General features: G+C 57.1%; 1 protein-coding gene across 2 annotated transcripts in view; it reads right to left on the reverse strand.

The window, feature by feature from the left end:
* GLI2 (GLI family zinc finger 2) overlaps positions 1-22,937 on the reverse strand; it is a 256,148-nt gene that overhangs the window by 200,741 nt on the left and 32,470 nt on the right. Inside the window, exon 1 of one of the 2 annotated variants that reach the window (XM_053214887.1) lies at positions 5,809-7,649. The exons of the other annotated variant lie outside the window; for it this stretch is intronic. The gene's annotated coding sequence lies outside the window, so the exon portion shown is untranslated. Of the gene's footprint in view, positions 1-5,808; positions 7,650-22,937 lie in introns of those variants that run through there. 2 annotated transcript variants of the gene reach the window in all.

Genomic DNA, 22,937 nt, shown 5'->3' on the forward strand with positions numbered 1-22,937 from the left:
GGCTCTGAGCTGTCGGCACAGAGCCCAACGCGGGGCTCGAACTCATGAACCGTGAGATCGTGACCTGAGCCGAAGTCAGAGGTGCACTTAACCAACCGAGCCACCCAGGTGCCCCCTTCCTGCTTATACCGTTAAGGGTAAGGCTGGTGTCACTTCCCCCGGACTGGCACAGTGTTCCCTCAGGTCCCCATGTCAGCCTGGTCCCACAGCACTGCACTCCGGGAGACATTTCAACCCTCTGCTTCACCATCCGATCCCCGGGTGGTTTGGCTCTTGAACTTTCACCCCCAGCCCCAGACACATCACCGGGCACACAGTCAGCGTCCTGTAAATGTGCAGCGAGAGCTGTCATAGTGAACCCAGTGTTCTGAAGTCAGCTGCCTCCTAAACCATCCCCCACACCATGTCCACTAGCGGCTGCCACACAGTAGGCAGCTGGTCATGGTCATTTAACTGACCCCAGAGAGCCTGACTGAAAGACGAAGCCCAGCTGGTTGCTTGTACCTTAGAAGGTGCCAGACGGAACTCGCTGGCTTCCGACAACAAGAACGAAAACAGAAAAACAAAACAAAATACAACCTCCCCCCCCCCCCCCCCACTACCTAAAACCATACCATTAGAGAGTCACCTCTTGGAAGCTTTTCCATTTCCAAGAACAGCCTATTAAAATGCAAACTGTCCCGGAAATAAGGTCAGGCCTTCAGTGCCTGTCATATGAAAAGTTCATTTCTTGAAGGAGAGGGGGACCGAGCGGAGAGGGCTGGAGGGAGGCAGCGGGAGGGGAGTAAGGGGAGACTGTGTGGGGACGGGATGGGGCGCCAAAAACACGGCACCGTTTTGCTGACGGCTGTCCTTGGCTCTCACTGCCGGTCCACACCCTCCTGATAAAAGGAACGTCTCTTTGCTTGTTCCTGCACTTCAGCGTTTCTTGGCATGACACCATATGCAAAATTAAGTGGCTTTGTAGTGTGGGCTGCTTGTTCTTTTCCCTCCTTTGGATGAAGCTCTCCAAGGCACACTCAATCAAGCCCCTTTTGTTCCCCAGGCCTTTTGAAGGCTTCCGGAGAGGAAATGAGAGGGCTCTTTAAAGCCCAAGTCGACACGCAGCCCTGCAAAATCAGTCTCCCTGCCAGCCCTGCCCCCCTGGGCCTGATGTGCAAGTCGGGGAGACATGGGTGGGCTCCCTGACCAGGACTGTCCCTGGGAAGACGCTCAAGGAGGTCCCCAGCCCACGTGAGACGCCACGGTGACACGGTGGATTTCCTCCAGTGAGGGGAGCCTTCCAACTGGCAAGAAGCTACAAAGGGGGCCACAGGTTTAGGTGGCCCTTGGTCACGGGCCTGTCACCCACAGTCATTTCTGGGAGCACAGTTCCCCACCCCAGGTCACGTCTGGTGACTGCGGGGCTTCGCACCCTATCTTGGGGTCTGCAGGTGGAAGGGGCAGTCCAAGCCTTCCCATTAGCCTGGACCCCAGGACTTCTTCCATGATGGCATCATGCCCCATCCCTCCATGGACACAGTTGGCCAAGGGATCCTCCCAGGCAGGGAGCCTCTTGGGGGCCCAAGGCGTTCCAGCAGACAGCCTCCCATCCCACTCAGGGATCCCCTACAGCAGCAGTTAGCAACTGGGGGCGAATGTGCCCCTCAGCGACATTTAGCAATGTCTACAGATCTCTGTTACTGTTCCCAAATTGTGCTGCCAGCAGCTAATGGGTAGAGGCCAGAGATGATTCTAGACGTCCTACAGTGGTCAAGACAGCTCCCCACAACAGAGAATTATCCCGTCAAAATGTCTATGATGCTGCGATTGAGAAACTCGAACTAGAATATTCCAGACACTTCGTCATCCAACCTCTGCTTGAATACTCCCATGGATGAGGAGCTCACTACCTTATGCTATATGGAGAAGCGGTACAGGGAAGACCTGGATCTGAAGCCTGGTTCAGCATCTTGCTGGAAGCTATGGGCAAATGACCCAGCTTCCTCTCACCTCAGAATCTCTTGATGGAAAATGGAGCCGGGAATTCAGTGTTCCAGAATCGTTATGAATGACTGCACAACTGCAAAATATCTAGTACAGTGCCTCACACACAGAAGGCACCTCAACCAAAGGAGACCTGCTCCGTGGTGTCTGATTTTAGAATATGCCAGACAGTAAACACCAGCTATCCCAGTGACTGCCGAAAGGCCACCACCTGCCAGAAAACATCTGCTAAGTCCCCGGCCTGCCTCACTGACACTGTCATGAATAAGGGATATGCAAGGTGTCCACTGCAGGGTCAGCTAGACTTGCAAAACCCTGGGCAGCAGCCTCCACGCTAACAGGAAAGAAATCGTTCTGAATCCACTGGAATTACAGCAACACAATGGAAAAGGACCGCAGCTATTTGGTTTTAGGTCGTTGTTATAAAGACATGAAAAGACAGAAACGTTTAAGATCATATGGTGGATGAAAATAAAACCAAGGTGAATGCGTACTCAACGCAACTAGGAGAATAAACCATATGTACAGGGAGGACAACAGACAGAAAAAAATGTTGTGTTAGGATGATGGGATTTGGGTCACGTCGGGCTTTTGGCAACGTTCTTTAACATAACATTGCTTTTCCGTTAAAATGCTCCTTATTAAAATCTATAGAGAAAACAATAAGAGAGACCACAAATGTAGCCTTACTTCTTTTTTTCTTTAAATGTGTATTTATTTATTTTGACAGTGAGCGAGCACGAACAGGGGAGGGGCAGAGACAGAAGGAGAGAGAGGATCGCAAGCAGGCTCTGCACCATCAGTAGGGAGCCCAACGCGGGGCTCGAACTCACGAACCATGAGATCATGACCTGAGCTGAAATCAAGAGTCAGACCCCTTACCAACTGAGCCACCCAGGTGCCCCTGAAATATAGCCTTATTTCTGACCATGAAGGAAAAGGGTGGAGGAGAAACCTTAGGTGACATCCTGGGCCAGTTCCTTGGGGAGCCTCCGGGCTTCAGAATGGGGGTGATGCCTCCAGTGCTCTGACTCCAGAGGGCAGAGGGAGCAGGTCTGCCCGCCCAACTCCTCTGCCTGCAGGGTGACTCCCGTTCAGCATCCACAAGAACAAGTTGCACTCCCAGCTCAGCTCTGATTCGTCAGCACCCCTGTCCCTAGAGGAGAAATCCAGAGTGGGGCCTGGCCGCTCTCCACAGCCCCCATGGGGTCCAGCATCCACCACCAGGGCGCCTGGGTTCCCATCCTAAGTGAGGACCCTTCCCTTGGAGGCCAGGAACTGGGCTGAAAGATTCTCTCCTGATGAGAGGGCAGGCCCCAGGCTGGACCCAAACGCTGGGGAGCACCCAATTAATTTATCAAAAATGTTTTGAGGGGTGCCTGGTTGGCTCAGTGGATGGAGCATGTGACTCCTGATCTTGGGGTCATGAGTTCGAGCCCCAGTTGGGTGTAGAGATTATTAAAAAAAAACATGACCCTGCAAAAATATATATATTTGGAAAAAACCCTCAGAATCTCTGTCTCCCCACAACACGAAAAGACAGCTACTCCCTCTATATCTGCCCTCTCACGGAGGGTTCACTCCAGCTGTCCTCAAAGCAAATATGTAAAAGCCGAGAATTGCGTTAGCTGCTTCATTTCCCCTTGTGCTTTGCGGCTGAGGCCCCATGAGGGCTGGGGTGCACCAGGAGAGGTGGGGCCTGCGCTGAGACCCCCTGAAGTACGCGTGGACCCTGCCCACCTCTCCCTCCGGCACCTCGTCCTTGCTTCTGGGAGAGACAAGGGCCGCGGAGTGCTGGACATGGAAGGGCCCAGCAAGAAAGCAAAAGGACGAGATAAGGCAAAGTGGGGGTGATTTGGGGAAGAGAAGGCAGGAGCTGATATTATAAAGAAAACACCTGCTTCCTCCCTCGAAGGGGACTGGACGCACCTTATCACCTCTCCAAGACCCGAGGAGGGGACCTCGGGAAGAATAATGAGTTCAGGGACTGCGTTTGTACTCCCGATGGGAGGACAGAATCACTGAGCGTAAAAGGAGAGCCCCCAACGTTAAAAGCCACAGTGCTGTTTTACAGCGCACCCTGGGGCCCATCCACCTGCTGCCGTTGGATACCTGCAAGGCAGATGCCATGAGCCCACCTCATAGGTAAGAAATTATGCTCAGGAGGACCCAGCAGCATGCCCAGGGTGACCTCCTCCCTCGATCCCCCTGCCTCCTGGCACAAAAAAGGGTGCTCCTGCCAGTAGGCCCTGCCTTTCCTGTATCTCCCCCTCCCCAGTGTCTGAGTTCCGTTTTCCTGGTTCCAAGAAGCTTGGTTAAAAATGGGGATGTTTTCGAGGGGCGCCTGGTGGTTCAGGTGGTAAAGCACTTGACTCTTGATTTCAGCGCAGGTCATGATCTCACGGCTCGTGGGTTCGAGTCCCTAGTCGGGCACAGAGCCTGGCTGGGATCCGCTCGCTCTCTCTCTCTCTCTCTCTCTCTGTCTCTGCCCCTCCCCCACTTTCATGCATGCGCTCGCTCTCTCTCAAAATAAATAAATAAACTTAAGAAAATGGAGAGATCCAGGAAAACTGAGGTGGAGATACTAACACCCGTGGAGTGCCTTCCATATGGGAGTCCCTCACGTGTCACCTCACTTCCACCTTCCTGCATTTTGACTTCCCATGAGGATGGTTCTTTAATGATCCCATCGTAGAGACCAGTAAACTGAGGCCCAGAGACACCAACAGCAAACTGCCCAGAGCCACAGAACCGGGGCAGGTGCGGTCAGGTTGGGCTCCAGCCCTGTTCTCCTCAGGAGCGTCACACCCACCTTGTCAGAGGCCGTTTGCCCACGTTCGTCCCCACTCAAGAGACTGGGTGGGGACATGTCAAGGAGGCTGGGGATGGCCAGGCTGAGCGGCAGCAGCGGTGGGCACTTGGCTTCTGTTTTCATCTCATCTCCCGACAGGCCCAGAAAAGGGCACAGCCCATCGTGACAAAAAGGGGTTCATGCCAAGGGCCGATGAGGAGTGCAGGGCAGGTGAGGGAAACACTGAAGCCACTAGGGACTCGGGAGCATCAGGGCAGAGGGTGAGCCAGCTCCAGGCCCCGGGACAGCTGGGGGTGCCGTGGCCGTGGTTGGCCAGCAGCCCGACAGCCATGGGTGGAGGTGAATTGATGGGTCACTGCACTAATCTCCTGAGAAAAGGCCAGAAACCCTCCAGAGAGCTTGACATCCAGGCCCCCTGGAGCTGGGGTTTGCATGGGCTCCAAGGTCCGGAGTGCAAGGATGGAGCCACAGAGCAGGCCAGGGACGGGCTGGTGCTGATGAAAGCCCATGGAAATCAGAGGGCTGAGAGACCAGCCCCCTAAGCCTGTGGGAGCCGGGGAAGAACCAGGGGAGCAGAGGCCCAGCTGCCAGGTCTGTGCCCGACACATCGCCACGTCTGAGGGACAAGCCATGGAGACAGAAAGAGGACCCAGAAGCCCGGACCCCAGAGCCTGCCCCTGCAGCAGCACTCAAAGCAAGGCCGGCAGGTCGCCGGCAGGAAAGGAGAGACGGAGCCCTGACAAGTGCAGGTGGCAGGGGACAGCGGCAGAGCAGGGAGCAGAGCACACAGAGCCCCGCCAGCGTCCGGGCTGCAGGCAGGGAGAGCACACGCTGGGCTGGAGTCTGGGTTTTCTTCCGGAGGAACTAGGGAGCTATCTAAGGATAGCAAAGGAGTGATATGGTCAACGTGAATTTACACAGTGAGGTTTGGCATCACGGTACAAATGCTCCTTGCTGTTGGGCAAACCTATAGCACGTTCTCGATGGCCCTTGGATTGCCCACACTTTACCTCCTGGGCCAAGCCCCTGACCCTGCAGTTTCTGAGCCTTGCAGGAGGTATCCAGAAGTCAGGGTGGGCAGGAGGGCAGGCCCAGCAGCAAATGTCAGTGTCACTGTGATTCCTGTTGAAGGAACGACGGGGTCATCTACACTGAGGTTGCTAGAGGCTCACTCCTCCCTCCAGGGCCACGTAGAAGAGGCTCACCTGAAAGGGACCTTCAGAGAGGGCGATGGCGATATGGACCAAGGGGACAGCGTCCTCCTCCTGAGAGGGGACAGCTTGGTTGGGGTCAAGCCAATGAGGCTCCCAGGCCCGCATCCCCTCAGATCCCACACCAGCTGCCTGCTGGAATCACCCCGTTCCTGTTGGGAAAGTGGAGCGAATGGTAGCCACCCCCGGGGTCCCTGCAAAGACTTCCCAGTGTCTGCCCTGAGCTGTCGTGTGTCTGTCTCCCTCTCCCTTATCTTACTCTCTTTCATTCCTGTTTTTCTCTCCTCCTCCACCTTCCCTCGCCTCCTTCTTTCACATCCAGCAGCGGGACAGCCAGCCGGGGCCCTTCAAGTCAGTAGGGACGGTGGACTCTGCTTATCGGAACCAAAGAATGTTAGCGGCACGCAGCTGGCCGCGGCCTCCAACCCCCTAGCCAGAGCGCAGCAATTAGACCTTGGTCTGAACATGTCTGCCACACCAAACTCAAGGAGAGTCCGCTTTCAAGCTGCTAAAGTGTCTGTGTGTGTGTGTGTGCGCGCGCGTGCACGTGTGTGTTCACAACAGGATTCCCTTTTTATGGTAACTGCTAAGTAAGACCTGAGTGATAGATGCCCTTCCGAGACCCAAGAAACCCAAAGGTATTTACATACTAGGAAGAAAAAAAATGTTTTGCGGAATCCACATTCCTTCATCATGCAGTGATGTCTACTGAGCTGAAAAAAAAAAAAGATGGGTGTTGTTTTCTTCCCCCATTTGCCTAGGCACAAACATCCCACGCACACACGCACATGCACACTCGCGCACACACACGTGTGCACACATATGTACACTCTCTGCCTCCAGACAGCTCAGACCTGCACTCGCCTGGGTTTGGAAAGGAAGCGGAGCATGAGGCCCCGGAAGGCAGGACGGCACAGGGGTCAGGAGCAAGGCTCAGGGTTGGGCCGCCTTGGAGCCTAACCCCTGCCCTGCCGGTTTGCTGTGTGCCCTTGGGCCAGCTTCCCCTCGGAAAGGGGAGCTCGACTGCAGACTTGCTATGCCGAACAGAGAAAGCCCTCGGCAAATGCCGACCGTGACCAGTACTGAACCAGAAGAGGCTAAATCCTCTTGCTGGCAGGAAGGACCAGACCCTCCAGAAAACGGCTCTGGATCTCTCAGGCCTTGTTCCAGGTTGGTCCACATCCCAACTCCTACTCCGAGTCTAGTGTTTGGACTTTCTGGCACTTTCTACCAGGCGCCGCCCTGCTCCACACCTGCAGTGCCCAAGGCCGCCCTTGGGGACCTGACAGGACAGGGACCGGCTGCGGGGGGCCTGGCCCCAGGGGCTCCCACACTCCCCTGTGTGAGACCCATTGCTGGTAGGATTTCACAGGCCACAGCTTGTGCTGGGAGGCAATGGGGCCAGCAGCCTTTCCAGAGGGGACCTGGAGAAAACTGCTCCACCAACCTGAGCCACAGTTCTCAGATTTGTAAAATGGAGGGATAATCACACTGACGTCATAGGATGGAGGGGAGGCATGTCTGTCTGTCTGTCAGTGCCTTACACAGCCAGGGCACATAAGCACTCAGCACAGCACTGGCCTGATGCCGCCTTGATTTTTATTTCACGCGGGGAAGGGCATGGGTGTATGTGGAGAGGAGTTTCTGCTCTTGCCTGTGCCTTGCGCTGCCCTGACAGCCTGGCCCCTGGGACAACCCCTCTGGGGCCTCTTAACCCGGATCCTCTAGCTTCTATTTCCTCTGAAGCATCCCCCCCCACCCCCCTCCTATCCTCCAGGCAAGGGTGGTGGCCCAGGTGCCCAAGGCAAGCTCGGGCTGGACCCAGGGCCATGCTCCCTCCTTCTACCCAACACTTCCAGGCGCGACCCGGGGCAGGTGTGTGTCACAAAGCCTCCGATGTTTCCAATCCTACCTGGTAGCTGTCCTGTCACAGCTCTCGAGAGCTGGACAAACAGTCCAGAGGCCCCAGGTTTGTGTGGCAAAGGGGGCCGGGTCCTCCAGCGTCTCACCTGCGTCTCACCGGGCCTACCTGCCTGGAAGCCCCTGGACATGCCTCCCACACACACACTGAACACAGGCAGATGGGTCCTGAGGCGACTTCACCCCCAGCCACGCACAGAATCGGGAGTCTCTTATCTGCCTGTGCCTCAGATGTCCCACAACCTGGGCAGGGCTCCCGGCCAATGCTGCTCACGGACCTGAGACCAGGGCTTGGCCCAGCGCCGACGTCACCTGCCCTGGGAACCTGGCAGGCGGCCCACTTTTCTCCCCTAATTATTTTCTTTGGCTGTGTGGGCGTGGCATGAGCTAAAGAGATTGAATCAGGACCGACAAGGGGAGCAACCTGAGTCACAGGAGAGGTGGGACAGGGCGAGGAGGTGACCATGGGTTCCCAGAGACTGGGGGGAGGGCCAGGGAGCCCAGGGCTGCCAAAGAAATGGGCGCCTCGTGACCCGAGGAGGAGGCTGGGCACCCCTCGCCAGCCCTGGGCTTTGATGACCATCACAGGGATCTTTCAGTCAGTGAGGAAAGTCTGGCCCGGGAGGCCTCGAGGTTTCAGGAGGAGAACCCATCAATTAGGTGGCCACGCGGCTCTGTTTGCACTGGGCACTTCGAGAACTTCCCTCCTCCCAGCCCGTCAGGTCCTGCACCATCGGAACCGTGCCAGCAGCTGCGTGCGGCCAGCCTGATGTTCAATGCCACTGGCTCGTCCCTGGCCAAGCCGTGCCACTCAGCCAGTGAGAGCTGCCTGCGCCCGCCCCCCCTCCACGACCCCCAGCGGCTTCTGCACCCCCGAGAGTCTCTAAGCTCCCCACCCTGTCCATGCGGGGCTCAGATGCCCCAACCTACAGCCCAGATGCCCTCCTCACTGCTCCCCCAAACAGGACATCTACTTGGAGGAAATGTCTGCCCAGGACCCCAAGTGTATCTCCAGCTGCTTCTGTACTCCCGCATTTCTGCCCCCCAGGCTGTGCCGGGTGCAGTCTGCTGATCCACGGCGGGCACCGCACACCAGACCCCTGGCTGCCTCCCAGCCCCCAGCCCCTCTCTAAGCCACACTCCGGGAGATGCACCAGCAGCCCCGCACCCATGGCAGGGGCTTGGGCAGAGAGCGCTGACCACGGGGACCTGTCACCACCTCCCCTTCCCTGCCTCATTCCAGTGCTCTCTCACACACACACACACACACACACACACACACACACACACGCCTACTCGCACGCAGACTCACGCTCACTCACATAAACTCCGACTCAACTCACACACACACACACACACTCACACTATCACTTATACACAGTCACACACTCACGCTCACCCTGGTTCACGCTTACACTCACAACGCTCGTTCACAAACATTCACACGTACACGCACACTCACAGGAACCACTGAGAGTGCCGCCCCCAGTGTTGGACACCTGGGCCCTCCCCGCCAACACTGCCTCCGCTCACTGTGGGGGAGGTGGCAGGGCGAGGTCCTTCTGGAAAGGGAGGCTCCCTGGCTGTGACAGGATGGGCCATCCGGCCGGGAGAGGCCCTGGCTTGGGGGCAGAGAACCCCTTGCTCGGGGCTCCCGATGCGGTCCCCTAGGCCACCAGCCCCTGCCACGCAGGCTGGCTCCAAAGGCCCCAACTGGCTGGACCCTTCCTTCAGCCCCCACTATCTCCTCTGGCGCCTTTAGGGAGAACACCTGCCAAGATGCCCCCACCCCCTGCTCGGACCCACACCTGTGGAGCCCCTACACCCCACTCTTGCCTTTGGACCTCACAGCTTCCTGCTCACACAGAGGTGGGCTGGACCCGGGGGACCGGAGACCAGTGTTAAGCCCAGAGTTGCCCAGGCCCCCTGCATCCCACCCTCCATCCACAGGACCCAGCTTCCACCCCAGACTCATTAGGTGCTTGCAACACGGGTCAGACTCCTTCCCCCCCCCCCCCCCCCGCAAGCGTGTCTAGGGCAGGGGAACAGGCCCAGGGCCTAAGGAGGGCCAGGAGTCTGCTGGGAAACGCAAGTTAAAAATACCTGCCTGTTCCAGCCACCACACACGCTGGGGTGAGCGGGCAGGCCAAGGCCATCCCCACTCTCGTGAGCCTTCCCTGGGAAGTGAGCAGGCGGGAACCCGACGGGGGGCCAACCTCCCCACTGCGGCATCCTGGGGCTGGGACTATGTCCTGGTCACTTCTGAGCCCCCAGCACAGGCCCCTCGCAGAGGAGGCCTCCTTCAGCTTTTCTGAAGGAGCAAATGCATGGGTCTCTCGCCCAGTCTAGAACATATCTCAGCTCACAACTCCTTCATCAGGCCCCGGGACTCCCTCTGCCTTCAGCATCACATTCCCAGATCACTGCCTAGTATTTTCCAACTGAAGGGAACCCGTGGAGCCTGTCACCAAGCCCTTCATCTTACAGAAGACGACCTGAAGACCAGACAGGGGGAGACACTCTCCCAATGCTGCACAGCAGGGCCAGACCAGAACTTGCCACCTACTCCTAGCCCCAGCCCTCCCTTCATAGCACACCCAAGGCTTGGGATAGTTGGGGAGGCAAGGAAGTGAAAGGTGGGTTGGAGGCTAGAGCAGTACTCGGCCACCCAACCCCAAGACCCTCAGGCCTCATCACTGTCCAGCCTGTGTCAGGTGATCGCCCGGGACAGCCACAGGCACTGGCAAGCCTCTCCCACCCAGAAAGGCGGCAAGGACGCGACCGACACCCCAGCGCAGCAGGTGCTTCGGAGGCAGATGTGGGAGCCCACGATTGGGCCATAATGCGTCCCCACGGCCCATGGGGTGTTTCCTGGGGAGGAGGGCTCAGCTTTCACCAGCATCTCCATGACCCACTGCTACCGAAACTGCCCTGGACCGAAGTCCCGGGTTCTAGAAACCTTGACTCTCACTCCTGTGCACCTGTGTGACCTTGTCAACAGCAGGGGACCCTGACCTCACCCAGAGCCCCCAGAGCCTGAGGCTACAGACCTTCCCGGTCCCCAGCAGGCCTCCCTTTAAAAGGTGACAGACTGCAAGGCGTCAGTCTAGCAGTCAGACAGAACTGGATTCCGAAGCTAGATGGGGCATCTTATGAGCTGTGTAACCCAACCTTTCTCAGTTTCCCTCATCTGGAAATTGAGCATAGCATAACCTGCGCGGGGAAGAGTAAATGTGTCAATCCATGTCAGGACTAGTGCCCAGCAGGTACTCAGTGCCCTTGCTTCCACCCATCCCCCACCTTCCCAGGCATCTCATGGAGGTGGCCTGGGCTCAGGAGCTGCAGGTGATAGAAAACCGGCACCCAGTTGAGCCCCAACCCCTCTCGGAGGGCCTGCTGGAATTGTGTCTTGCTGACAGGACAGTCCCAGTCCCGGGCAGAGCTGAGCAGGAATTAGTACCTGCCTGGGTGACAGATTGAGAGAAGGCCCAGGGGCCAGGGGCCATGGAATACAAAGTGACAGGAGCCCAGGGAAAGGGTGAGGTCTGCTATTCCACGGGCTGGCATGTCTCAGCCACAGCCACAGCCCGTGCTCACTGGGCCCACGCTCTGGGCCAACATACGTGAGCCGTTCGGTCTCACAGTCTCCCCAGGGGGAGGTGCTATGATTCCCATTTTACAGAAAAGGAGACCCGAGGCACCTTGCTCAAGTTCACACTTGAAATTCAAGTCTACGGGGCGGCCCAGATCCCAAGCTCTGAATCACTGTGCTCTCCTGCCTCCGAGGATCAGATCTGTTAACTGGAGAGGCAGGTGAGGGTACGGGGGAGCAAGGTGCCTCCACTCCCCCAGGCAGACCCCAGTGTGCCCCCCCTCCCCCCCCCAGCACCAGGGGCTGCGTTCCTGCCCACCTGCAGAGCACAGCCGTCTGTGCACATCTGAAGCCATCACAGCGGGCACGCATGAGAACACCACCAGCTACCCCTGGGTGGAAACCGCCCGACGGTTCCGGGAGAGGTAAAGTATATAAATAACATGAGCGTCACGGAGCGTAATTATTAAATGTTGTCATTTCGGAAGGAAATTAATTAGCAATGGCTGTAGCTGTCTCGTGTCTGCTTAAGCAGCGTGCATCTCAATTAAAATTTAATTGCCACAGTTTCAATCGCAGCAGGTTAAACGCCTTGAGATGGTGAGCGGGCTCGTGTCTACGTAAAGCTTGAATTAGTGTGGAGCGGATGACCTGTCACGGAAGGGGAGGGGAGGCAGCGGACAAGGAAGCAGGCAGGACAGCTAGGTGCCATGTGCTGGTGCCCACCAGGCCTGGCCAGCGGCAGCGTTTCAGACGGACGGCTGGCACGGAGGATGGCTCCTCGAACCCCCACACAGACCCACCAGTGGGAAAGGGGACGTTAAGCCTGGCACAGCCTCTCAAGGGAGCCCTGCCTTCGGGCAGTGGGCCGTGTAACAGAACAGGGTCTGGGGTGGAAAGGTCAAAAGCTAGCTGGCAACGTGCCATCCGCTGGAGGAAGCAAAGGTTCAAGGCAAGCTCGGCCAAATCCTATCCCTCCAGGGTCATGCAGAGAGGCAGGCCACACTGGAGGCAATAGAGAAAGGTGAAGACTGGGGCAAACCGGAGCAACAGGCCCATCGTGGAAAGCAGGGCAGCCACTGCTCCCCCGCTGGCTAGCTCTTGCCAAGCAAGGCCAGCGTGCCAGACTCCCAACAAAGCCAAGGATTCTTTTATTTTGAGGGGGAGAGGGGCAGAGAGAGAGGAAGAGAGAGAGAATCCCAAGCAGGCTCCGTGCTGTCAGCACAGAGCCCCGTGCGGGGCTCGATCTCACAAACCATGAGATCATGACCTGAGCCAAAATCAAGAGTCAGACACCAAACCGACTGAGCCACCCAGGCGCCCCCACAAGGATGGGGTTTATAATTTCCTATGTCCTGAGTTTTAAAACACAGTGGGGGCCTAACCTAAGAGTTATCAATATTTGACCGTTTGTCCAGGAATTTCTGTAAATATAAAACACCACAAAAGTTATCGTTTTAGAAAATAGATTAGTGGCTTCCAGGGGGTGGGGAATAACTTCTAACTGGGCATGGGATTCCATTTTGGGGGTGACGAAAATGTTCTCAACTTAGATTGTGGTGACGGGGGTACAACTTGGTGAATATTCTGAAAGCCACGGAATTGTACATTTTGAAAGGGCGCCTCTTACGGGTACGTGAGGTACGTCTCCATCAAGCAGTTATCAAAACATAAGGAAGTTAGGGTCTTTATCTCAAAGGCACCCCGCGGCTGCCAGTTTTCCCAGCAGAGATCTTTCACGCACATCGAACACGTCCTGAAGGACCCATGCAGGCTGGCTCGGGGTTAGGAGCTGGACAGACAACAGGGGAGACCCCGGTCCCCCCCACCACCCAGCTCCAGCAAGGCTTATGACACTCTTCTCAATTACCAGATTGTCATCAGGGAGGCTGCCACTTCATCTGAAATTTAGGACGCTTCGAGGCACCTCCGGTCAGGAGCCCAGCCCCAGCAAGCCCCCAGTGGTCTTCCAACTTATCGCTCGCTCCACGGAGACAGAAGCTCCACTTTAAGCCCTGAAGCCCCACCTACATCCCAGTGTTTACAGCCCTGCACGTGCGGTTCTGCTGATGTGGCCACCGCCACCCCCCACCCCCGCCAGCCCCAGGCCAAAGGGGCGCTACCTGAAGGCAGGTGCCGTGTGGCAGAGGCCCCCAGAGGAGGCAAAACCGACGAGTGGTGTTTATCGCCTCTCTTTAGTGCCAACCAACCCACCGCCTGGCACAGAGGGTAAGTGGGGTGGCAGCCAGCAGCTGGGGGGCTGGCGTGGCACCCAGAAGCAGGAGACAGAAAACACGCCAGCGTGTCAGGCTGCACGCGGCCTGGATGAGACATGCCAACTTGCCTACCTGACAAGTAGCACCCGGCCCGAGCTGTCAGGACGGGCGATGGGACGCCACACAACACGCATGGGGCTCTTCCCTACCCAGGCTGCAGGCCTTGCCTTTCCTTTTCAAGGAACCACAGTCTCAGAACGTCGCCCACCTACGGGCACACTGATATTCTAACCCTGTAACCTGTACGGGTCTACACTTGAAGACCATCTCTCGCCTTTTCCCCAAAACGACCCTAAGAGACTTTATTCAGGGGGTGCCTGGCTGGCTCAGTTGGTGGAGCATGTGACTCTGGGTCTCGGGTTGTGAGTTCGAGCCCCATGCTGGATGTAGAGATTACTTAAAAATAAAACTCTTGGGGCACCTGGATGGCTCTGTCAGTTGAGCATCCGACTTCAGCTCAGGTCATGATCTCACGGTTTGTGGGTCCGAGCCCCGCATCGGGCTCTGTGCGGACAGCTCGGAGCCTGGAGCCGGCTTCCGATTCTGCGTCTCCCTCTCCCTCTGCCCCTCCCCCACTTGTGCTCACTCTCTCTCTCTCTCTCTCTCAAAAACAAATGAACATTTACAAAAATAAATAAATAAGTAAAATTCTTATTAAAAAAACTTCGTTCAGGCTGTAACATCTACAAAAGTAAATAAATAAAAATAAATAAAATAAAATTCTTATGAAAAGAACTTCGTCCGGGCCGTAACACTTCCACGCTGACCCACTTGTTCCCCTTCGAGTAATCTACCCACAGAGGGGCCTCAACAGCTGTTACCTACAGAGTTGTTTGTCACTGGAAGATGCAGAACACCAACACAGTGAAAACAGCTCCAAATGGCCCCGAAGGAGCGCTGGCTAAGTAATCACAGCACGTCCGAATGACGGAACACTCGTCATTGAAAATAATATTTACAGACGTATTTAATATCATGGGAAGGGCTTATGTTAAAATACCGAGTGATAAAATCCAGGATGCAAACCGGCAAATGTAACAAGAAGTCTTAACCGGGGTGGCAATCTGGAGTAGGGGTCCTAGAAGGAAATGGACCTGGTTGCTGCCGAATAGTGGCACCATCGACCGGTTTTTTTTTTTTTCTTCATTTACACTTTCCTGAACATTCCACATGACCACTTTGACCATTTGTGTATCATTGTTTTGTTAATAATATATAATATTGGTTGGTTTATAATTATTCAAAATATGCTCTCCACCATTTGTCCACAGCATGAGATATTCCTCTCCCCTCCCCACCAGTGCCAGGTGCCAGGTACCCAGAGCTGGGAGCCTCTGAGCCTGAGGCCGGGCCTTGGGGCCCTCAGCACAGCTCCCTCCTCCAGCTCAGCCTTGAACTGGCCACTCTGGGTGTTCTCGGGAACCTAGAATGAACAGTTTCCAATAAAATATTCACTCTGCCGTTTACCGAGTGCACCCTAGCTGCTAGGCGCCACATCAGCCCCTGGAGATAACAAAATTAATGTGGTCTGTACCCCCAGAGGACTTTGTTTAGTGGGAGCAAAAATCAAGGAGACCAGTAATTAATTGCAGAACAGGACCTGAGTCTGGGAGTTGGGGAAGAAATGGGGAGAAGCAGGGGCTGCCAGAGGAAGGAGGCCTTGGGTGTTATGGAAGAATTTGGACATTATCCTGCACTAAGGTTTGCATAAGACCAACATCGCCACCCCCCCCCCCTCCTGATGCGTGACAGACACTGCCAACCAATCATAGCACTTTTCCCAGCAGCCCTTGGGGTCCTTCTTGTGCAGGACGGCAGACAGCCTCTCCCAATCCAACTGGCCTGGCACAAACACAAACCCGCCCTCCACCTGTGCGTGCGGGCGATGCAGAGTCTAAAAAGGGGAGTGGCATGGCCACATGTGACATGGATCATTCTGGAAACGAGGGTGGCTGGGCAGCAGGGAGGCCAGGCAGCAGACAGGTGTGCAAATCCAAGCACTGGAAGCATACATCATAAGTGCACAGCCCACGAGCAAGGTGGAGGCTCTCCTTGGGGAGGTGACAGGGCCAGAGGGGAGCAGGCACACTTCTATGCCAGCTTCCTTCTAACCTTCTATGCCTCCCTTCTATCTTTGGGGAGGCCTGGCCCAACCAACCCTGCAGCCCGTCTGGAAGGAAGAAGATCCAGCACTTGGTTGAGCAGCTGAGCACACAGATGGTCCGCACCAGGCAGCTTACTGCCGGGGTGGGCAGAAGGCCTCCGAGGACAGCCCCGGGCACGTGGCCAAAGGCTCCCGGCCTCCCAGCCAGAGGGGTGGGCTGAGCCACACTCACTCGACCTGCTCCTCCAGAGCACATGGCTTCGGACAGCACATGTCTCACGGTCTCAGGGATGCTTGCAACCATCTTCGAGAAAGAGAAAGGGCCCTTGGCAACCACACAGCCTCACCTGGTCATTTTACAAAGGGGGATGCCCAGCCTCGGAAATACGGAGCCATCTGCCCAAAGTCAGAGAGCTGGTGAGAGACGATACAAGAGCCTGCCCCCAGTGCAGTGCCTTCCCACAGCATGGCTCCAGCTCCTGAGTCCAGCAGAGTGCCCAGCACAGGAGGCACCTGCTACGTAGTCGCCAACTGGCCGAGGGATGCAGAAAAGGGCGGTGCAGGGCCCGACACCCTGGCTGAGCTTTGGACCCAAGCCTGCCGGCCGCCATCCCCCGGACCAGCCTGCCTTCCCCCTCACGGTTCACAGGGACAGGCGTAAGGCCTTATGGAGCCAGGACTCACGCAGAGCCCAGCAGCAGTGCCCTGATCAGGATCAGACGGCTGCTTTTTTGTGTTCACTCAGCCGTGGTTTTCAAAAGACTCTGATTTGCTGCCATGGAGCCACATGTGGCCAGGCAAAATGGGGATCCCTAGCGGGCTCTGTGCCTGGGCGAGCAGGGCACAGGGATGGATGTCACACCCAGGGTCTGGGCTCCAAAGATTAACTCAGACTCAGCAGGTGGGAGTCTAAGGGGCATGGACGTGTGTGGTGAGCCTCCAGAGAAGTCTTTCCATCTAGTCCCGGCAGCCCACCAGGCAGGTGGAGCTAGCCAGCCCCTGCGGCTGAGCCCTGATGATCAGCACCTCAATTACTACTAGCAGGAATGTAAGAGAACGCCTGCCAGGTGCCCCACACACTGCCGAGTGCATCCCACGGGTGGCCTTCACCGAGCCGCACAACCCTCTGAGGGCTCCCAGCCCCGTTTCCAAGATAGGGAAGCCGAGGACCCCAGAGCCTCACTACGTTGCCCCAAACCACAGCAGGAGAGGGGCAGACCAGAATTTACACCCGAGCGTCACTTCTTATCCTTCCTGTCTCCAATCACCTGCCCCCCAGGAAGCAGGCAGCACGTGACCATCCTCCTGCACTGACATCCCCAACGCAGACCGCCTCCCCCAGTGTCACCCAGTCACTCCTGAGTGCTTTTATTATCTGCACCAGACCCCGAGCCGGGCCCACACAAGGGAGACAGGCAGGAAAACCATAGCCAATACTGGAACTGTGCCCAGGGGGGGACCCAAAGCGGGGAGTAGTGGGGTGACGGCAGGGTGGTGATGGGCAGGCAGGCATTCCAGCGGGAGAAGCCAGCCAGGCAAAGGTCTGGAGAGGAGGCTGGGAGCAGCAGGAACCTGATCAGTGAGAAGGGGATGTGAATGTCGGGAGTCTGGTGGGAATGTGGAAACTGAGGGTGGAGAGCCTCATAGGGGGCCATAAAGTTGCACAACTCCACGGGGCGCCGAACTATTCCACGTGGATTTGGCCCCAACCAGAATACACAACGAATGGTGCCTGGTGTTCAACCACCAGGGGCTGCATGCAGCCTTGGGGCGGGGGGGGGGGGTGGGGGGGGGTGGGGGGGTGGGGGTGGAGCTGGGGGAGTGAGTCGGAAAGGCTTCTGAAATGCCTCTGCCCTCCACCTCAGGGTTACAGGGCCGCAGTGATTCATGGACCCCAGCAATGCTCCCTCTGACAGTCAGGCCCCAAGAAGGATCAAATATCAAAGGCCAAGCTCTCAAGGCTTCCAGCCAAGTCCTGAGCACCCGCCCTCCTAGGCCCCCATGACCTACCACCAGCAGGCACCCTGACCATGCTGGTTTGGAATCAGTGTTCCAGGCAGCCCCCTCCCTCTGCAGAGCCAAGGTGAAGGGGCAGGAAGTGCCGATACCCACTTGTCAGCCAGGACCTATCTGTCCAGGCATGTGCGCTTCTAGAGGCTGTGCATTTGCACGTGCACACGCGCACACAGACACACAGTGTTTGTGCCAACTTCCACACACTCACATACTTCAAACCCATGCACAGACACGCGCTCCCAAACAGGCAGAGGCCCACACTCAAAACACATGCACCACCAGAGATGCACCCCCACGCAAACGCACATATGTACAAACACACACAAGAACACACGTACCCCTACATTCACAAATACACACAACTCATAACGCGCACACCAAACACACACACACGCTCTCTCTCTCTCTCTCTCTCTCTCACTCAGTAGCACACCTTGCACATGCTTGACACGGGCCGACAAGTCTCGGAGCCTGGCCTTCTGTAATTCGGGGAAATGGTTTTCTAGAAGGTGCGCTCCAGAGCTCAGAATCCAAGCAGTTTACATTTGCCTCAGGAGCAGGGGGACCTGGTGTTAAACCTAAGCCAGGCCTCAAAGGCCTGGAGGGAGCTGGGTGCAGAGACAGCTTCCCAGAGAAGGGGATATACCCCCAGGCCCCGGGCAGCCAGGAAACCCCGGAATCTTCCGCTCTGCAGCAGAAAGAACCCACTGGACTCAGGCAGCACCGGTTGCCCAGCGCTGGCCTTGGGCTTGCCAACAAATGAGGGGCGTGTGTGTTTGTTTTTACCCCCGCTACTGAGGAAGACCGCAGTGCCGAAGGGATGTCCAAAGGCCCAAGAGTCTCCCCCAACTGTCCCTTCATTCCTCCATCTACGGATCCGTCCATTCATCCAGTCAACACTGGCTGTGGGTGCCAGCACCAGACTGCAACCCGAGTGCCACTGGGAGTCTCCAAAGTCAGAGTGGATCCTGGGGTCGGGGGGAGGGCCGTGGCCTCTCAGGAGGAAAGAGCTACTTCCTGTCACCAAGCTCATGCTGTTGGATCACTTCCCAGTGAGGGACTTCCTGATATCTCCTCATCACTGAGAAGCCACAGGAATAAGGCCCGCCAGCCTAGAAGAAGCCCTCCAGTTTCCCGACCGAGCGAACGAACAGCGAAAGAACGGAGACACCCGTGTCGACCCCCAACTGCATCGCCTGCGTGTCAAATGTGCTGGCCACCTTTCCAGAGAGCCCCCGCCTCCTGCCACAGCCAGGCCCGCCCTCCTGTGGGCAGAGGGAAGCTGCAACCCTGCTGGGCCCGGCACACGCACGTGGGAGGCGTCTGGGCGGCGGTGCCTGAGTCACTGGAAGGATCACAGTCACCAACCATCGAGCCCTTGGACGGATGCCCAACCTGGGCCCAGCACTTCCCAGATGTTGCCTCCTTCACACCTCCCTAGGCCCACGTGACAACCTCCTTCTCCGGATGGAGAACCAGAGGCACCGTGCAGAAAAGCCCTCGCTGAGCGGGAATCAGGGCTGAGGCCAGGTGGTGAAGCCCAAGCCGGGGTGGGGTGACCCAGGTCAGGGGCAGGGGCCAGGCCAGGAGTGGGCGTCAGCTAGGGATGACCGGGGCCAGAGGCGGGAGCCAACTGGGGGTACTGGAGAGAAGGCCGGCAAGGGGAGGGGCAGGGGGCCACGGGGAAAGGGAGAGAGAAGCCCTCGGGGCTCCTGCGCCCCCATGCCAATTTGGTGAGGGTATTAAAGAGTTTCTTTTCAATTACTTCTTTCTTGACAATTACTAATAGCACTCTGATAGAGATGAGACTTAATTTCCCAGTTGGTTTGGAAATGAAGAGACCCATAATTGTTTGACCCCCTCACCAGCAGCAGACGGGGAGAGGGGGGTTGGCTCCACGGAGGACGACAGAGGATAAAAACATCCCTACTGAACGTGCAGGGCCCCCGACAGCAGACAGCAGTGGGGTACAGGCTGACACCGGGCCCCCTGCGCCCCACGCCATGCTCCGTGCACCCACGGACCTGGCCTCACACTCTGCTCGAACTTGGGTAAACTCTGACCCACACGCCTTGGCCACCTCCTCAGGGGCCCAGTCTCGCCCCCAGGAGGGAGGAAGTCCGCTCCAAAGCAGCCAGGCCTGGGAAGCACCCCGAGCCCTGGGCCACTGCCTGGAAATGGGCAAGCCCAGCACACGCTGCGGAGGAAAGGAAAAGACGCTCAGCCCTTAGCTAGAGCTCACTGTGTGTTTACCGGGCCTTCAGCCGTTCAGCATCTCCTTCTCACAAAACCTCCCACAGAGGGCACGCGTACGCCCCCTGGACAGGGGAGGAGAAGCGAATGCCAGGTGCCCACATTCCTAGCAGTGAGGCCCTGGTCTGACTCTGGAGGCCACGTTCTTTCCCCCGTGGCCTCCCTCCATCGCCACTATCTTCTCATGGCTGGGTGACCACAAAACCTGCCTTCAGTCGGGGCTCCTGCCCAGTGACACCACAGGCCTGGAAACAGGCCCCAACACGGCGAGTTCCTGTGAGCAGACCCTTTCCTAGAACCAGCTCCAGAAATTTCACTGGAACTTTTTAGAAACTATCCACATAATAATATAATGATGGCCAGTGGGTTCTTTAGATGCCAATTCTGTCCTGTCCTGTTATCTAAGTGACTCATAAGAATCACCCTGCAGGTGGGCACTATAACGTCCCCATTTTACAGGTGTGGAAACTGAGGAACAAAGGTCTTAAGGAGACCTTGATCCCACCAGGCCAGTGTGAGAAAAAAGACACTCCTCCCCTACCTCATCACCTCCGTGGCTTTCTCACACTTAGGATGAACACAGAAACTCTCACACTTACAGGGCTTGGAACTTTCCCATTACTGAGGTGTGGTCCCTCCTGGCCACTGTCTTTTCTTCTTTGCTGAGGGCAGCTTCCCCGCCCTCCTACCCCAGGGCTCCTCCCTAAATCCTCTCTAGACTGGCTGGGAGACAGCCCAGGAACCTCATTCCTCCCCAGGTGAGGGGCCTGAGGTCCGAGGTTGAAGGGCGTGAGGCCCTCACATGTGGGCATGTGTGTGCCGAGGCCTGCAAGAACATGCCGGGGGTGAGGGGGGGCGGGAAGTGACGTCTGCCCGCTGCGTTCTCTGAAGAGACTGCTGTGTCCAGACTGAGGCGCCACAGCTGGACTGAAGGCTGCAGGGTCAGGAAGGGTCACCCGGCTCCAGACGCGCTGGGGAACAGCAGGAATAACTCATCCCGGCCCCAGCCTCGCCAGCATGAACCTCTGACCCTCGGTGCTATGATGTAAGGAAACACCGTCCAGCCACGCAAGAGAGGGGCTGGGCCGGAGACCCAGACGTCCCCGAGACCTTGTCCACAGAGGGACTTTTGTTTGGAAAACAGGCATTATCACTGTGACAAATGCTGTCTGGATTCCAGAAGTATTTTTCCTACTGTTTTTTAAATTCCAAATTCTCTCTCCACGTCGCTATCTCCTATCTCAGTCCCGTGCCTCCTTGGGCCCACGCTGGCACACGCCAACAGGAAACCAGGCAGCGACCTTCAAAAACAAAGGAGACAGAGGTCCCGAAGACACCTAATGAACTTGGTCTCACCTCCACGCTGACTTAAACGGGGCCGGAGCTTTGCTGGCCTGGCAGGACCCGTGTCGTCCCGCGCAGTCTCCTGTTTCCCCCGAGCCTGTCACCCAGACCAGCCCTAATGGGTCCTAATGGAGGGAAGACAGCTGGGAGTTGTCACAGGCAGCATGGGCAAGAGGAAAGCCTCAGGCCCACCCCTCCCCGCCTTAATGGGACTGCCCCACACACCCCAGGAGGCCCCAAGGCCACCCCAGCCCCTCTCCCTCAATGCCTCTCTGTTCCCTTCATCCGACATTTGCTTCTCTCCTACCTCTGGTTCCCACGACTGCCACATTCGGCTCCTGTGGCCAACACGCCCCTTACCTAGTCGTGGCTTTGTTCACATTTACCGAGCACCGACTGTATGCCTGGCACCAATACTCGGGACCCAGTGGATACGCCATGCTGACCCAGCCTCCAGAGGCTCACGGCACATGGAGAGAGGCGGAAAAGCAACAAGGACGGTGGGGGAATATAGCAAAGGAAGCTGCACGGGGCGCTCTGGGGGCCTGGGGCACCAAGCTGGGCTTGGAGAGCGACAGCAGGAAAGACTTCCTGGAGGAGGCAAAGCCTGAGATGGACCAGCACTGAACTGCCTCAGGAGGCAGGGGCTTTAATCCTTCCCCATCCTCTCTCCTCTGCTTCCTGCTGCCTGGCCCACCCTCTGCCTCCCAGCCCCAGCTCCCAGGACCACTGCCTGCCACCAGATCCAGGACATGTGATACTACCCCCTCGCCTCAGGAAGCCCCCAGGCTGTTGGAAGACCAGACCCTGAGCCTGGGTGGCTCAGCCAGTTAAGCGTCTGACTTCGGCTCAGGTCATGATCTCATGTCTCATGGGTTCGAGCCCCGTGTCGGGCTCTGTGCTGATAGCTCAGAGCCCGGAGCCTGCTTCAGATTCTGGGTCTCCCCCTCTCTCTCTGCCCCTCCCCCACTCACTCTCTGCCTCGCTCTGTCTCTCAAAAATAAAGAAATGTTAAAAAAGAAAAACATTAAAAAAAAAAAAAAAAAAAAAGACTAGACCCAAACGATGACCCTTCTGGCATGGAGCCCAAAGGGAGGCACGGACAGGCTGAGACTGTCACAGATGCTTCAGGATAGACTCCCTGTATGGACAGGGAGGAGGGAAAGACTGGCAAGTGACTGAGACAGGGAGAGATGAGGGGCCACTCACCCTCATGTCCTCCCTTCGCTCGCCTCGCGGTCATGCTGGGTCCAAGATGTGTGTCCCCACACAGACCGCAGGCAGTAAGGAAGCCTAGCCCACCCCGGAGTGCAGGCCCTGGCACGAGCAAGTGGCCTCATGGATAACCTGTGACTGGGAGAGAGAGAGGTGGGCAGGCACTACAGAAGCCCCCCTGGGCTGTCAGGGAAGGCTTCCTGGAGGA

Source organism: Acinonyx jubatus, chromosome C1 (genome assembly GCF_027475565.1).
Source record: "Acinonyx jubatus isolate Ajub_Pintada_27869175 chromosome C1, VMU_Ajub_asm_v1.0, whole genome shotgun sequence".
NCBI classification, from domain to species: Eukaryota; Metazoa; Chordata; class Mammalia; order Carnivora; family Felidae; genus Acinonyx; species Acinonyx jubatus.